Here is a 15,894-nt window from a genome sequence, read left to right as displayed (position 1 = left end):
TGGGCTTAATTCTGGAATTCCCTGGCCAACAGTTAGAGACATCTTCCCCCCCAGCAAAGAGCCTCTGTGTCAGAGCCCAGGGGACCCATAGGGGAACGAGGACCAGATACATGCTTTGAATCCCTTTCCATCATTTCCACATCACCTCCACTGCTGTGTCTTCATTTCCTGGTTTATAAAATCGGATGACAGCTGGTGTTCGGAGTGGTTGTGACGTTTTCCCAGAGTGTGTGCACAATGCTTGGCACACATGTGATAGCAGCTCAGTCTGCTTTGAGCTTTCTAGGTCTCTGACTCCCAAAGGTAATGGAAAGGCATCTGTACAACATCAAAGGGTTGAGACATTGGACCAAGACACTTCTTTCCAAGGATGGAGTACACAGGCACTTTGGAAATGTCGGCCTCTCTTTCCACCCAGCTCAGTTCCACCAGTCCACTCTATCACAGTCTCGGCTGGGTGGCTGCCCCCCAGGTGCCCTGCACCCCCTCAGGTTGCTGTGAGCCTCTGCTGCCACCTACAGGCCCTACAGGGCACTAATCCCCCTGTTGAGCAGGGAAGGGGCATTCCCCAGCCTTCCTCTGCACAGAGGGGATATTCTTTTGTATTTCTTGACTGTCTCCCAACAGGATGGGATTTTTCAAAGGCAGCAATGATCTTTGTATCTTCAGTATCCAGCATGGAGTAGGTGTTCAACACATGATCACAGAATGAATGAATGAACCAATGAACAAAGGACCTTACCCAATCAAAACAAGACACCGGGAGGAAGTTAGTTGAGGATTATTTAATCCAGTGCAGGGGACTCAGAGAAGCTGGTCAACTCTCCTTCAGAAACCAGAGGGCACAAAAGTGATTCTTGGGTGCTTGGGCTAAGGTTAGGGGTAGATGTGCTAAAAGAAGGGTGTGGCCTCAAGGACTCCACCGTGACTTTGGGGAAGAATAAGCTCTTCTATCTTTTCTTCCTCTTCCCTGGGCCTTTTTCCTCAAGAAAATGCCTCCATCAGGAAAGCCCGGAGGAATGAGGGGTGGATAGGGCCAGGCTTGGTGCGGAGTGGGGCCAGTCTACTTGCCCTGTGATCCTCACCAACCACCAGGGTGTGAGTGCTCAGTGCAGCCTCTCCCTCCCCCTCTCTCTCCCTGTCTCTTCTCTCTCTCTCTCTCTCTCTCTCTCTCTCTCTCTCTCTCTCTCTCTCTCTTTTATTTGTTCTAATTGTTTATACATGACAGTAGAATGCATGTTGACACATCATACATAAATAGAGTATAACGTCTCATTCCCATGGTCGTACATGATGTAGAATCACACTGGTCTTATGCTGGGTGTGGTGGTGCATGCCTGTAACCCCAGCCGCTCAGGAGGCTGAGGCAGGAGGATCAAGAGTTCAAAGCCAGCCTCAGCAATGGTGAGATGCTTAGCAACTCAGTGAGACCCTGCCTCTAAATAAAATACAAAATAGGGCTGGGGATGTGGCTCAGTGGTTGAGTGCCCCTGAGCTCAATCCCCAGTACCAAAAAAAAAAAAAAAGAATCACACTGGTCTTGTAGTCATATATGCACATAGGGTAATAATGTCCAATCCAATTCATTCTACTGTCCTTCTTACTCCCATACCTCTTAGTCTCCCTTATTCTCCTCTGTCTAATCCAAAGTACCTCTATTCTTCCCTAACCTTCCACCAATGTATTGTGAATTAGCAGCCACATATCAAAGAAAACATTTAGACTTTGTTTTTTTGGGATTGGCTTGTTTCACTTAGCATGATATTCCCTGGCTTTATCCATTTACCTGCAAAGCCATAATTTCATTCTTCTTTAAGTTTAATTTTCCTTTATGTATACTTACCACATTTTCTTTATCTATGCATCTGTTGAAGGGCACCTAGGTTGGTTTCATAGCTTAGCTGTTGTGAATTGAGTTGCTGTAAACATGGATGTGACTATGTCACTGTAGCATGTTGATGTTAAGTCCTTTGGGTATAAACAGAGGAGTGGGATAATTGCATCAAGTGGTGGTTCCACTCCAAGTTTTCTAAGGAATCTTCATACTGCTTTCCATAGTAGTTGCACCAATTTGCAGTCCCACCAGCAATGTATGAGTATACCTTTCTCCCACATCCTCACCAACATTTATTGTTGCTTGTATTCTTGATAATTGACATTCTGACTAGAGTGAGATGAAATCTCAGTGTAGTTTTGATTTGCATTTCTCTAATTGCTAGAGATGTTGAATATTTTTTTCACGTGTATGTTTATTGATTGTATTTCTTCTTCTGTGAAGTGTCTGTTAAGTTCCATAGCCCATTTATTTTTATTATTATTATTTTTTGGTTCTTTATATATCCTAGAGGTTAATGCTGTATCTGAGGTGCATGTGGTAAAGATTTTCTCCCATTCTGCAGGCTCTCTCTTCAGGTTCTTGATGTTTCCTCTGCTGTGAAATAACTGTTTAGTATGATTCCATCCCATTTATTAATTCTGCTCTTTCCACACCCTGTTTGACTAAGGAGCCTATGAGCACCCTAGAAGACTCCATTTCATAGCTCGGAAGCCTGAGGCACCAAGGCCAGGGAGGAACATAGGAGCTGATCAGCAGCAGGGTTAGGCTGGAACTGAGCACAGGCCTCAAGCCCTTGCTCATGGTGGTTGGAAGGCGCGTGCCCCCTCAGGCAGAGTTTCTCAGAGAGACCCGGCCCAGCACAGCCTGCCTGCTTACTACAACCCCCTGTGGTTCCTCCATGCGGGGCTCCTTCCAGCTTTGTTTTGAATGTTCTCATTTTGGCCCCTTATTCCACTGGACCTCCTACATCCTTTAATGCCATAGGTCGGTGTTGAGTTTCTGCAGGAAAATGGAAACCCAGAGAGGCTGTAGGATCTGCCTGATCTTGCCCTGAAAGTCAAGGGCAGAGTCAGGCAAGACCCCAAACCCCAAAGTCCCCTGAGCCCCTCCAGCTGCCCCTCTCTTTTGCTCCTACAAGCAAGATCATCCCGTCCACACCGGCAAAGTTGCATCTGACATGGGTTCTGCAAATCTTCCAGATGTCTTCCATGGAGTGCAGTCCTCTCTGCACTGCCAGTGGGGAGACCCAGGCCTTGTGGCCCTTGCCCCCAACCCCCTGCCCTGCCACACTTGGGCAGTCCTGTTGCATATCCAGATGAATCTCCCCTGCCACCAGTGAACGGCTTCCTTTCTGCTTCTGTGCCCACTGGCACATTTTTTCTCAATTAATCTAGATAAAGGCTTGACAGGATTTTTATCTTAAAAAACAAAACAAAACAAAACAAGAAACCCTGGCTCCTTATTTTGTTCATTTGTGTTATTTTCCCCAAGTCTCTATTTCACTCTGATTTTTTTTTTTTTTTTTTTGGGCGGGGGTTGTGGGGGCGGGGCGGGGTATTTTTCTTCTACTAATTTCAGGTTTGGTCCATTATTGATCTTCTAGTTCCTCAAGTTGCATTGTTAGGTTGTTTGAAGTTTGAAGTTTTTCTTTTTTTTTTTTTAATTCCAGTTGCTTATTGTATAAACATACCTTTTAGTGCTGCTTTTTGTATATCTCATTTCTGGTCATGTTGCGTCTTGTGTCTTCATTTTCATTGATTTCAAGAAATTTTTTCTTTTCCCTTTTTCTTTCTTTATTGGCCCATGAATTGTGCCAGAGCAGGTGGTTTAATTTTCATGTATTTGTACAATTTCTAGAATCCTCCTGGTTGATTTTTAGTTTTATTCCACTGTGGTCAGAGAAGATAAATGAGATGATTTTGATTCATTTTTTTTAATTAATTATTTTTTTGTTTTAATTAGTTATACATGACAGAATGCATTTATGCACTTTGAGGTATCATACATAGATGGGATATAATTTCTCATTTTTCTGAGTGTACATGTTGCAGAATCATATTGGTCATGTAGTCACATATATACATACAGTAATAATGTCTGTTTTATTCTACTGTCTTTCCTATCTCCACATCCCCTCCCCTCCCATCCCATTACTTCCCTCTGTCTAATCTAATGTAATGCTATTCTTCTCTAGTGCCTTATTGTGAATTAGCTTCTAAATATTAGAGAAAACATTTGGCCTTTGATTTTGTGATATTGATTTATTTAGCATGATATTCTCCAACTCCATCCATTTACTGGTGAATGCCATAATTTCATTCTTATTTAAAGCTGAGTAATATTCCATTGATGATTCCATTGATGTCCCTGCCTATTGTTTTATTAGAGTCCATCTTTCCCTTTAGAACTAATAATGATTGCTTTTTATACCTGGGTGCTCGAGAATTGGTTGCATGTATGTTGAAAATCATTAGATCCTCTTGTTAAAATGATTCCTTAATTTTTATGTATGACCTTCTTTCAGTTTATGTGTTTCTCTAGTCGTGAGGTGAATTTCATGTAGATGAGTCTTGTTTTTTATTGTTCAGCCAATGTAAATCTTTTAACTGGAAAATTTAATCTGTTTACATTCAGGTTTATTATGGATAGGTGACAATTTTTGTCACCTTGATAATTTTTTCCTGTGGTTACTTTGCCTATCCTTTGTTTCTTTCTTCCTCTCTTGTTCATCTTTGTTATTTGGTGGTTTTCTGTATCGATAAGGTTTGATTATTTTCTGTTTCTCTTTTCTATAGCTATTCTACCATTGGATTTTATATTTTTGCATGTTTTCATGATAATAGTTATGACTCTTTGACTTCCAGTATAGGACACCCTTAAATTTTTTCTGTAGAGCTTGGTCTGATTGCAATAAATTTCCTGGTTTTGTTTTTCTTGGAAAGTATTTCTTTTTCATTTCTGAACGATAGCTTTGGTGGCCTACAGTGTTCTTGGTTGGTAGTGCCCCACCCCCTGCCCCCAGGGCTTTGAATATGGTCTCCTATTCTCTCCTGGCCTGTAAGATTTTTGGCTGAGTAATATGCTGTTAGCTTAATGGAAGTACCTTTATGTGTGACTTGACACATTTCTCTTGATGTGTTTTAGAATTCTTCTTGGATCTATATGTCCATATCTTTCCCAGGATTTGGGAAGTTTTCAGCTATTTTGTTAAACCCATTTTCTATGCTTATCCTCTTCTACATTTAAATACCCATAATGTAAATATTTATTCACTTAAGGATGTCCCATAATCTTATAGGTCTCTCTCTCTCTCTCTCTCTCTCTCTCTCTCTCTCTCTCCCTCCCTCCCTCCCTCCCTCCCTCCCTCCCTCTCTCCCTCTCTCTCTCTCTCAAGTTGACCAGGTTATTGGAAAAGACTTGTCTTCAAGTTCAGAATTACTTTCTTCTTTTTGATCTAGTCTATTGTTGAGCCTCTTAATTGTATTTTTAAAATTTTTCACTTGAGTTTTTCAGCTCGATTTTTGTTTGGTTCTTTTTTATTATCTCTCTCTTTGCTGGAATTTCTAGTTTGGAAAATGAACTATCTTCCTAATTTTGTTGAATTGTCTGCCTGTATCCTTTTATATCTTGTCATGTTCTTTAGTGTCAGTATTTTGAATTATTTTCCAGAGACCTCATTGATCTCCCTTCTTTGGGGTCTGTTGCTAGAGAACTGGTGTGTTTCTTTGCAGGCTTGATGCTATGTTGTTTTTCATGCCTCTTGTGTCCCTATGTTGGTATCTATGTATCTAGCAGGTTGGTTGTCTCTACTAGTTTTATAGGGGAGTTCTCAAAGTAAATGACTTTCTCCTGGAGATGTGTTAAGACCATATCACATGGATTTGTTTGGATGGACTACTTTGGCTTTGGTTCCAGGTGGGCACAGTAGCATAGTCTCTGTGTGGCTTCTTAATTTGGAATCAATGTCAGCAATGCCTGAGGGGTCATGTTTGCCAGTTTCCACAGGTTGTATGGAAGCAAGGTGATTCTGATGAACCCAGGTAGGCAAGGTATGGCCGGAGCAACAATAGAGGCAGGGCATCTATCAGTTTCTGAAGACTGTGAAGAGATGAGGTCAGCCTGGTGAGTCCAGGCAGGTGTGGCTCTGCACTATCAGTAGCAGGAACAGGACACTCATTAGTGTTCAAGAACTTCACAGGTCTCGGCATCTTTCCAATTACTATTTGGCAGGATCACCTTTGCAACCTCTGCATTCCCAGTCACTGGCCAATCATGGCTCTCACTAGAATTAATAGCATAGATATGTATTGGGAAAGAAGGAGTTGTGGGGTTGATGAAATATTCTTAACCCAAGTTGCATTATGCTGGAGTATATGTATCTCTGGGGGCCCCTGCAGAAGTACAGACCAAACCTTGGCCAGGGGTAAGCAGTGAGCTCCCTCTCCTCTGGTCTCCCCCCCCCCCACCACCACCACAGGTGTGTGGAATCATGTTGACACATATGTTTGGAGAATTCACAAAGCTTCCCACCGTACCCTTCATGCTAGCCAAATTTGATGGGGTTCTGAATACACTTCCCTGAAACAGGCTGTTGGCAAGGCTACCCCTGCTTTTGACTGCATCCACTCCTAGAGAGTGCTATACAGAGGACATCGTCCCTGTTTTCTATAGGAGGTAGAGCCTGGGACTCTAGGAGCCAAGGTGGAAGAAGGAAGGAGGGCTGAAGAGTTGAGAAACTGGAAGGAGAGTCTAAATCAGACTTTTAATGTATTTATGATGAGACAGTAGTTAATCAATACCTAGAGCAGCACTAGCCAATATGGAAACCACTATTTTAATTAAAATTGAGCATTCAATTTCTTGGTTGCACTAGCTACATCTCCAGTGCTCAGCAGCATTGGTTAATAGTAAATACCATATTCAATGGTGGGAATGTATACGACTTCATCAGAAAATTAAAATGGACAGCACTGTTCTAGAACAGGAGGAGAATTTAGCAGGAGTAAGTGATGGGGAAAAAGGTATTGCTGTGACCTGGAGACCCTCTCTCTATACCTTTCTATACAGACAGCCAGCTTCATTCATTCATTAGCTCCTCTACTTGTTTATTTGCTCACTCACTGATTGAATAAATGCACTGTGAGAGGCTCTGTGGCTACAATTAATAAGACAGGATCTCTACCCTTTTACCCTCACAGAGTTGACCGTCTAATATGGAAGACAAGAAATTTTATATTGTATTTAGGTATGAAGAGTAAAAATCACAGATGCTTCTCAATTCTAGGCTAAGCTTATATGTAGTTCAGCCTGCCTTGGGGAAACTGTGGTCAATTCCTGAGCAGGGTTGTGATCTGTTTTAAGATGTTGGGTTTAAAAAGATGGTATAAACTTTAGATGAGTCAAGGATAAGAGCAGAGGGCCAGAGGCAATGGGAATGGAGGGGAGGAGATGAGTCCTCAGAAATCTCAGGTAAAATGGAGAGAAGTCTCTGGGTTGTCACAGAAAGGGAGACACTGAGAAAAGACCACCCATTGTTGGCTCTGCAGTCAGGGATGGTCTTGGGAAGATAGAGGAACGGGGATTAAGAGCAGATGGCAAGCAGTTAGCAGGTAAAGGTGAGTGTTAAGAAGTGGAGGTCCAGAAATGCAGGCTGCCTTGAGAATTTTAATAAGGAAAGGAATAGGGATGGGCTATGGGTGAGAACCAGAAAGAAGTAGTGCCTCAGTCTGGCACAAATCACGAGCCACTCAAGCAGGAAGAAACTTTATTTCCGAACTCCACCAGCACACTCCCCGGGAACTCTCCCTAACACCATCCACGTGGCTCCTCCAGCAACACACCACACACCAACTGGAACTCCCTTCCCCGGGGTTGCGGGGCGCACTCACTCTCGGAACCCCGCGAGAACTTAACACTTAACGGGAATTCCAAAGTAGCGGGCGACGGACAGACACAGCAAGAGCCATTCTATTACTGGACAGTAAAGGTCTAATATACAATCGAATCAATCCAGCATCATCTTAATGGCTCGCCTCTCAACCATTACTTCTGGCAAAATGCCAGGGGCCATTCAGACTCAGCTGCGGCTCTCAACAAAGTAGGGTCAGGGAGGTGGGTATTTTTAAATGGTAGAGGATGCTTGAACAATGTTTGCAGTGGAGGAAGAAGTCAACGGAAAGCAAGAGACTGAAAATTCTTGGAAAAAAGAGAAGGGAAGTTGGGGCACAAGAGCCTGGGGAGAGTGAGGATCCAACAAACAGGGCTTGTTGAAGAGGTCCTCCTTATCCTTTACCTTGGGATGGGAAAAATGGGACACCCAAGGAGATCCTGATACATTGGGAAGGCTCAGAGAAGTCAGATAACTTGTCTAAGATCTGAACCATATTGTGAGGTCTAGAAGGTAGTACAGTGTTGGACGTATTGTTAGCTTAGTATCCAAGAGGAATACAATCCATAATGGGTTAAAATAAAGTCATGTACCAATGGAGGAGATAAGGGAGAAAGCTGCTAAACACAGATGCTGGGCTCAGGCAAGGGAGAGTGGAGATGTGCTGGGCCTTCCTGCTTCCTGCCTCTGCAGCAATGATGACCCTGACCTTCCATGGCCCAGACATCCCACAATGCACTGGGCCCCTCTGAATCCCAAGCACCAACTTCACTTGAAAGTTCTACATAAAGTGTGACTGCATAACATTCACGATGGTTTCACCCCGGGCATCAAAGGCCCTCTTGCTGTCTGGGCAGGTATTGCCCTCAACCAAGCCCAGACCTGGATCACTCTCTGGGAGGTCTTCACCTGGTCTGTGCCCTCACACAGAAACACTGAATGTGCAGCTCCTGGGGCACTCTTGCCCTGCCCCTCATCTGGGTTCTTCCCTGCCTCAAAGACAAACAGAATAAAGAGTTCATATTCACAGATCATCACATTGAGATTTACTGAGGTTTGGAACAGAGAAAAGGGAAACTGCGGGATCATGTGTAGACAGGTATGTGACACAGACTGACAAACTCCAAATTCACCCTGTCGCACAGGTTCCTGTGTGCACGGACAGTGCCATCCATCTGCAGTCAGCAGGGCTCCAAGGGGGTTGATTATATACCCTCAGGTTTGCAGAAAGCTAGCCCTGGACCACCTCTAGCCACTCAGAGACCTACATTGACTCTGTGGCTGTAGGGTTAGGGTCAGAAAGATACTACTAACTCACAGAAGCCAGCTCCAACCTTGGGCTCTCTACTGCTCAGCTAGCCAGCCCACCTCTTGTGCCCTGTAAAATTGCCCCCAGCCCTGCTTCTCATCTGTAGATGCCCTCCCCTGCCCCACATGGCCCATTTATACCAGTAGTCTAAGTCATCACACTTAACGTGAGGAAACTGAGGGTCAGGATCACTCAGCTGTGCAGCAAAGAATCAAGCCAAGAACCTAGACTGTTACTCAGGCTGTCCACCTTATCACATAAGTTGCTTCTGTCACAGGCACAGAATCTCACCACCCTGGAAAGGCCACAGGCACAAGCACACAGACGCATACATGCCACTGTCCTCACCCTGGGGCTGTCTGCAGGGCGTGAGTAACTTGGGGGACAAGAAACCAACATCTACCTAAAGCCACTGAAGCTGTCCCTTCCCCTAGCCATTCATTCGCTTTTGAGGCACGAGGCATTGAGTGGCCAGACTGTACCTCAGTAGCCTCTTGGACTTTGGAGGGACCCCAGCACTTTATAAGGAGAATATGCCTACAGCAGGAGCTGTGTCTGCTGTGTCCCTGTGCAGAACCAAGAACATGAGTCTGGGCTTCAGGATCCTGAACTCCCATCGATTCTCCACATTCTCTTGCTCTGCATGAGGATTGTTGAAGCTGTGACATCCTGGGGCTCTATGACTTTTAATGAGTGGCCTTTTTATCATCTTAACACTGTCCCTAACAGTAGCCACATATGGCTACTTACAGTTAAAGTTAATGAGAATTAAATAAAATGCCACAATAGCCACATTTCAAGTTCTGGGTGGCCACATGTGTCTAGTGACCACTGCATCGGACAGCACAAATATAGAAAACTTCCATCGTCACAGAAGTTCTGCCAGACGGAGCTGGATTCTGGATAGCCATAATCACAGGGGCCTTATGGCTGAGGTTCCTGACTAGGACACAGACAACTTGGGAAGAGAGAAAGGAGCACTCTCTGCAGACTGTTTTCTGAATTGCACAGTGAGAAATGGTGATTAGTGAGGTCCCTGAGACAGAACATGACAGTGGGCCACCCAGGCCTCACTATGGCAAACAGGGTCCTTCTCAGGAGGTGACAGAACACAAGCTGAGCCCAAGCTGACATTTTAGGAGCAGTCGGATCTCCATATTTCAGGACAAGGTGGAAACCTAAGAAGAGTCCTTTCCCTGCCCTGTCCAAGGCCACCAGGATACAGGGTCCCGCCCAGAGGTTTCTCAGAATCAGAGAAGCAAGCCATAGGATGTCCCTCAGACTTGGGAGGCATCACCACCCACCACCCCCAGGGCACCACCTCTGCTCCATGCTCCAAGTGTTAGTGGCCACAGTTGTATGTGGTGGCAGGCAGAGAGGTTACAGCAGTGTTGGGCCTGGGCATTCCCAACTGGGCTCCTGGACAAGTGAGACCGTGGCGGGAGCCGACAGGTTGCTCCTGAGCCCAGACTAACCCTGGCCCTGCTCTCCCTCTCAGAAAAAGACACAGCAGCTCCAGTGGGCGTGGCAGCTGGGAACAGAAGAGTCCCCACTGGCTCTTCAGCCTGTCCTGACTGGTCAGGGCTTCTGGGGCAGAAGAGAAGGTCTGGGTCTCTAAAGGTGGTCATTGATCCCCTCTACTCAGCTCCTCCCCCAAACCGTCGTGGTCTGGTGCTTCTGCATATGCATGGACCCTTAACACTGAGGTTTACTCCTGCCAGCAGAAACAGCAACACAGGGCCCTACCTAGAATCTTTGGGATCTGTCTTGTCTGACCCAAGGGGAGGCACTATGCCTACTGAGGCCCACCTGGGAACTAGAACATGAAACTTCTTGGCTTTTGAGGATTCTGAACAAAGCATGAACCGAGCATTTTCTTGACTATCCATATGGCCATTGTCTGGAATAACAATGAAAATAACCTCAATACTCAGCATTTGATCCTGCAAAGCTTGAGCCGGCAGAGGTTGGGGTACAGTTCAGGGGACTATGTCGAGAATGACTCCCAGAGGCCTGCACCCCTTTGCCTTGCCTTCAGATAGCCACCTTCCCTCCAGAGATGATTATCTATCCTGAGAAAATCATCCACAACTCTCTCAAAATGCAAAGGAGCTTGGATCATGTCCATAAGACAGCGTGAAGATAGAATGGTGGAACTCCCATTTTCTAGTCCATCATATGAAGAATTTATCACTTCTGCTCACACAAGAAAAAAAAATAAAAGCTAAACAAACTGAAAATCAACAACTGAGATCTACAGAGAACTGAGGTCATAGGGCAAACCACTGCCTTCAAAATTAGAAAAATAGAAAGAAAGAATTACAACTGGCCAGAGTAGAAGCCTCCATGGGAACAAGTATGGGAAGAGGAAAATCTAAATTGTAAATGGAAAATTGCTGAAGGCCCAGTGTGGACAAATTGTAGTCACCAACTCCAGGAGGACCCATCATGGTACGGCTGGGGGCACACTTTGTGAGTTTTATTTCCTGGAGTCCTACTAAAAATGCTCACAGTAAAAATCAAAAAAGGTCCCTTGTGCTTCTGGTGTGGTGAAGAAAGTAGTCACTCTGAAACACTCCCAGAGCCACCTTGTTCTTATTAAAACCTGTCTTCAAAAGAAAACATTTCACCAGAACATAACTAACTGAGGTCTTATCAGCAACTAATGGACTCAAAGAAAGGAAAATACTGAAATTCTAGCTCCCTCTAATTTTCTGTATTACCTAAAGAATGGAAGTAGATAAAGATGGTGGGACTGAGAAACATGTGTGAAGGTCACATCCCGGGGGTGCAGGCTCACAGACCTAGTCATATGGCTACAGGATGCCTCCTTCCCCCACTGTCACCAACACATCGCTAACTGCCTCGGCTCCTTTCCTTAAGAAATCATATCCAGCTTTCAGCAGAAAATAATGTAGCATGTTAAAAGACCAAACCCAACAAAAACATAGTTTTTGCTGAGGGATGCAATGGAGAAAGTAGACCAAATGCAAGAACAGATGGGTAATGTAAGCAGAGATGGAAATTGTAACAGACAACACCCCCCCCGCCCCGCCAAAAAAAAGTGCTAAAAATAAAAACCACTGTAACAGAAATTAAGAATACCTTTGATGGGATCATTAGTAGACCCAACATGGCCCAGTAAAGAATCAGTGAGCTTAAAACAATATCAATGGGAACTTCTAAAACTGAACTATAAAGGTTAAAAATATTCTTATATGAAAAATATCCAGAATTTTAGTATGCTCGCAAAAGTTGTAACATATACATAATAGGAATGTCAGAACTAGGGAAGAAAGAAATGGGAGAAATATATGAACCAAAAATGGCCAAGAATTTCTCAAGATTAATGTCAGACACCAAACCACAAATAGCAAGTTCAGAGAAAATCAAGCAATACTATACCCAGGCATATTGAATTCAAATTGCAGAAAAATCAGACAAAGAAAAAAAATATCTTGAAAGATGCCAGAGGGAAAAAGCACTTCATCTTCAGAAGAGCAAGAATAAGCATGATACTGGACTCCTCTTTAGAAACTATGCAATCAAGAAAAGAGTTGTTATTATTTGAATGTATCCCCTTCCAAACTCACTTTGAGGCTTCTTTTCTGATGTGATGGCATTGAAAAGCATTGGGACCTTCAAGAAATGGAGCATAGTGGGGCGTAATTAGGTCGTGATTGTTCTCATGAAAGGATTAATGCTGATCTCACAGGAGCAGAATAGTTCTACCTGTTGTTACAAAAGGGTGATCCTGGCCCCTCTCCACTCTCTGGCTTTCTTGCTCACACACATAATCCTACCGCACACAGTCAGTTCCTTTTCTGCTTCTCCACCATGTTGTGACACAGCCAGGGGGCCCACCAAACACCAGTACCACGTTGTGTGGACTTTCCAGCCACTTGACTCTTGAGCTAAATAAACTGTTCTTTATAAAAATACCATCAGGTTTTTTGTTATAGCAGTATAAAATGGACTAGGATAATATTTAAAGGGTTGAAGGGGGGAAAAAATTCTGTTTCAGTTAACTTTTCATGGCTGTGACCAAAGCACCTGCCAAGAACAACTTCAAGGAGGAAAAGTTTATTTTGGCTCCTAGTTTCGGAGGTTCAGTTCATGATCCTGACACCTTAGCCCTGGGCCTAAGGTGAGGCAGAACATCATGGTGGAAGGGCAAGATGGAGGAAAGCAGCTCAGGACCTGACAGTCAGAAAGCAGAGGGAGAGTGCTGCACTCACCAGAGACAAAATAAAACCCCCAAAGGCCCCAGTGACTTCCTTCCTCCAGCTCACCTGCCTGCCTACAATTACCACCCTGTTAGTTAATCCCTATCAGTGGATTAACCTGCTCTTTAGGTTACAGTTCTTATAACCTAATCCATTTACCTCTGGACACTCTTGCATTTCCTCACATATGAGCTTATGGAGACACCTCATAGCTACACCTTAGGAGTATCCAGAGAAATTATCTCTCAAAAGTTAATAGAAATAAAGACTTCATTAGATAAACAAAAATTGAGGTAAATTGTCACCATAGATTGTATCACTCACATCCCATGCAGGTAAGGAAATGGGTTTCCCTTTGGTGAGATGGGCTGGCTGAGAAATAAAAGCTAAGAAAAGTAGAACAGCGAAATGACCACAAAACACAGAAAGTTAGTCTTAAAGAGGGGGCAGAGATGGGCAAAGCCGACAGACAGGTCCAGCTTCTAACAAAGAAAGGAGTCCACTTTGCTTTATTTATATTGGAAAACATCAAAGTCTTTTGATAGAAAGTTCTTTTCATCAAAAAAGAATCGAGGTGGGGGCAGGAAGGCTGCTCAGTTCCTAATGGGTTACACCCATCTCTGGTGCTGCTCGGACCTTTTTGGTGGAGTGGAGGGGGAGTTCTCTTGCATCAGGTGGTCTATCCCGGTGGGACTGCCAAGGGAAGTTCCTAATGCCAGATCTACCCCCTCACTGGCTGCGATGCTGAAAAAGGCCCTCATGCATTTCATGGATGGCTACTTGCAGACCTGCCTTGCAAAAAATGTTAGTCTTTAAGGTAGTATGAAAATTATAGGGATCAGAAATTCATATCTTTAGAAAAGAAGAACATTAGAGAAGGAATAAATTAAGGTAAAATAATAAGAAATTTACTTGATATGCTTTGAGAGAAGAGAAAATAAATAATATAATAATATAATAAATAAATAATATAAAAGTATATAAAGAACTCAATTAAAAACAGAGAAGCTTAAAAAAAGAATGAAGACAATAAAATAAACAAAAGAATAAAAATGAAGAATAAGGGCAATAACAGTAAGAAAAATGGTGAATATTATTTTTATTGTTTAATAATCATTTTAAACATAAATGGTACGAATACACTAATTAAAAAAGACTTACAAAGTAAATAAAAACATAAGACTCTATTATGTGTCTATAAGAAAGTCACCATGAATATATAAGAAAGTCACCTTGAATATAAAGACAAATCAGAAGTAAAGGGATGAAGAAAAATATAACACATTCAAAGCAAAAAGAAAGCTATAGTTTTAATTTGCATTTTTATAATTGCTAGAGATGTTAAACAATTTTTCATATATTTGTTGACAATTTGTATTTCTTATTCTGTGAGGTTTCATCTTACTCCAGTCAGAATAGCAATTATCAAGAATGCAAGGAATAGTTAACATTGGCCAGCATTATACATTGCTGGTGGGACTGCAAATTGGTGCAACCACTATGGAAAATGGTACGGAGATTCCTCAGAAAACTAGGAATGGAATCACTATTTGATCCAGTTATCCCACTCCTCAGTATATATCCAAAGGACTTAAAATCAGCATACTGCCATGATGCAGCCACATCAATGTTTTTAGCCGCTCAATTCACAGTAGCTAAACTATGGAACCCACCTAGGTATCCTTCAACAGATGAATGGATAAAGAAAATGTGGTACATAGGCACAATGGAATGTTACTCAGACATAAAGAAGAATGACTGTATAACATTTGCTACTAAATGGATAGATCTGGAGACTATCATGCTAAGTGAAATAAGCCGGTTCCAAAAAGCCAAAAGTTGCATGTTTTCTCTGATATGTGGAAACTAACCCACAATAAGCAGTAGGGAGAATAGAAGTTCAGTAGATTAGACAATCGGGAATAGAGGGAATGGAAGAGGAATAGAAAAAGGAACGACAGTGAAATGAATCTGACACATTTTCCTATGTTCATATATGAAAACATCACAGTGAATCCCACCATCATGTACATCCACTAGAATGGGGTCCTAGCTAGAATAAGATATATTCCATGCTTGTATATCAAAATGGAGTCCACTATCATATACAATCAAAAAGAACCAATGAATAAATGAATAATTGAATAAATAAATTAAGGACAGCTGTAGTAGTATATTAATTTCAGAAATAGCAAATTTTAGAGCAAGTAAAGCTATTAATGATAAAATTGGAGCATTTCATATAGATAAATAGGTTTTATTAGTATACTAAGTCTAACAATTCACCATTAACTGGTGACTTAAAGAAGACAAATTTATTTTCTCACAGTTCTGGAAGCTGAAAAGTCTAAGATTAAGTTCTGGCCAATTTAGTCCCTGAGGGCTTTCTTCCTGACTTACAGATAGCCACCTTCTTGCTATGTCCTCACATGTTCTTTCTTCTTGTGTGAATGTCGGGAGAGGATGACAAGGGGGGAGTGACAGAGACCAGAATATGTCCATCTGTAGTGTTTCTACATATACTATTGGATCAGGCCCCTACCTTATATTCATTTAACCCTAATTACCTTCTAAAGAGCTTATTTCCAAATACAATCACTTTGGGGAGTTAAATCTTGAAATATAAATTGGGGGG

This window comes from Spermophilus citellus, assembly GCF_964194105.1.
Source record: "Spermophilus citellus genome assembly, chromosome: 9".
Classification (NCBI taxonomy): domain Eukaryota; kingdom Metazoa; phylum Chordata; class Mammalia; order Rodentia; family Sciuridae; genus Spermophilus; species Spermophilus citellus.
The sequence above is the reverse complement of the archived record's forward strand: the minus strand, read 5'-3'. Positions refer to the sequence as shown.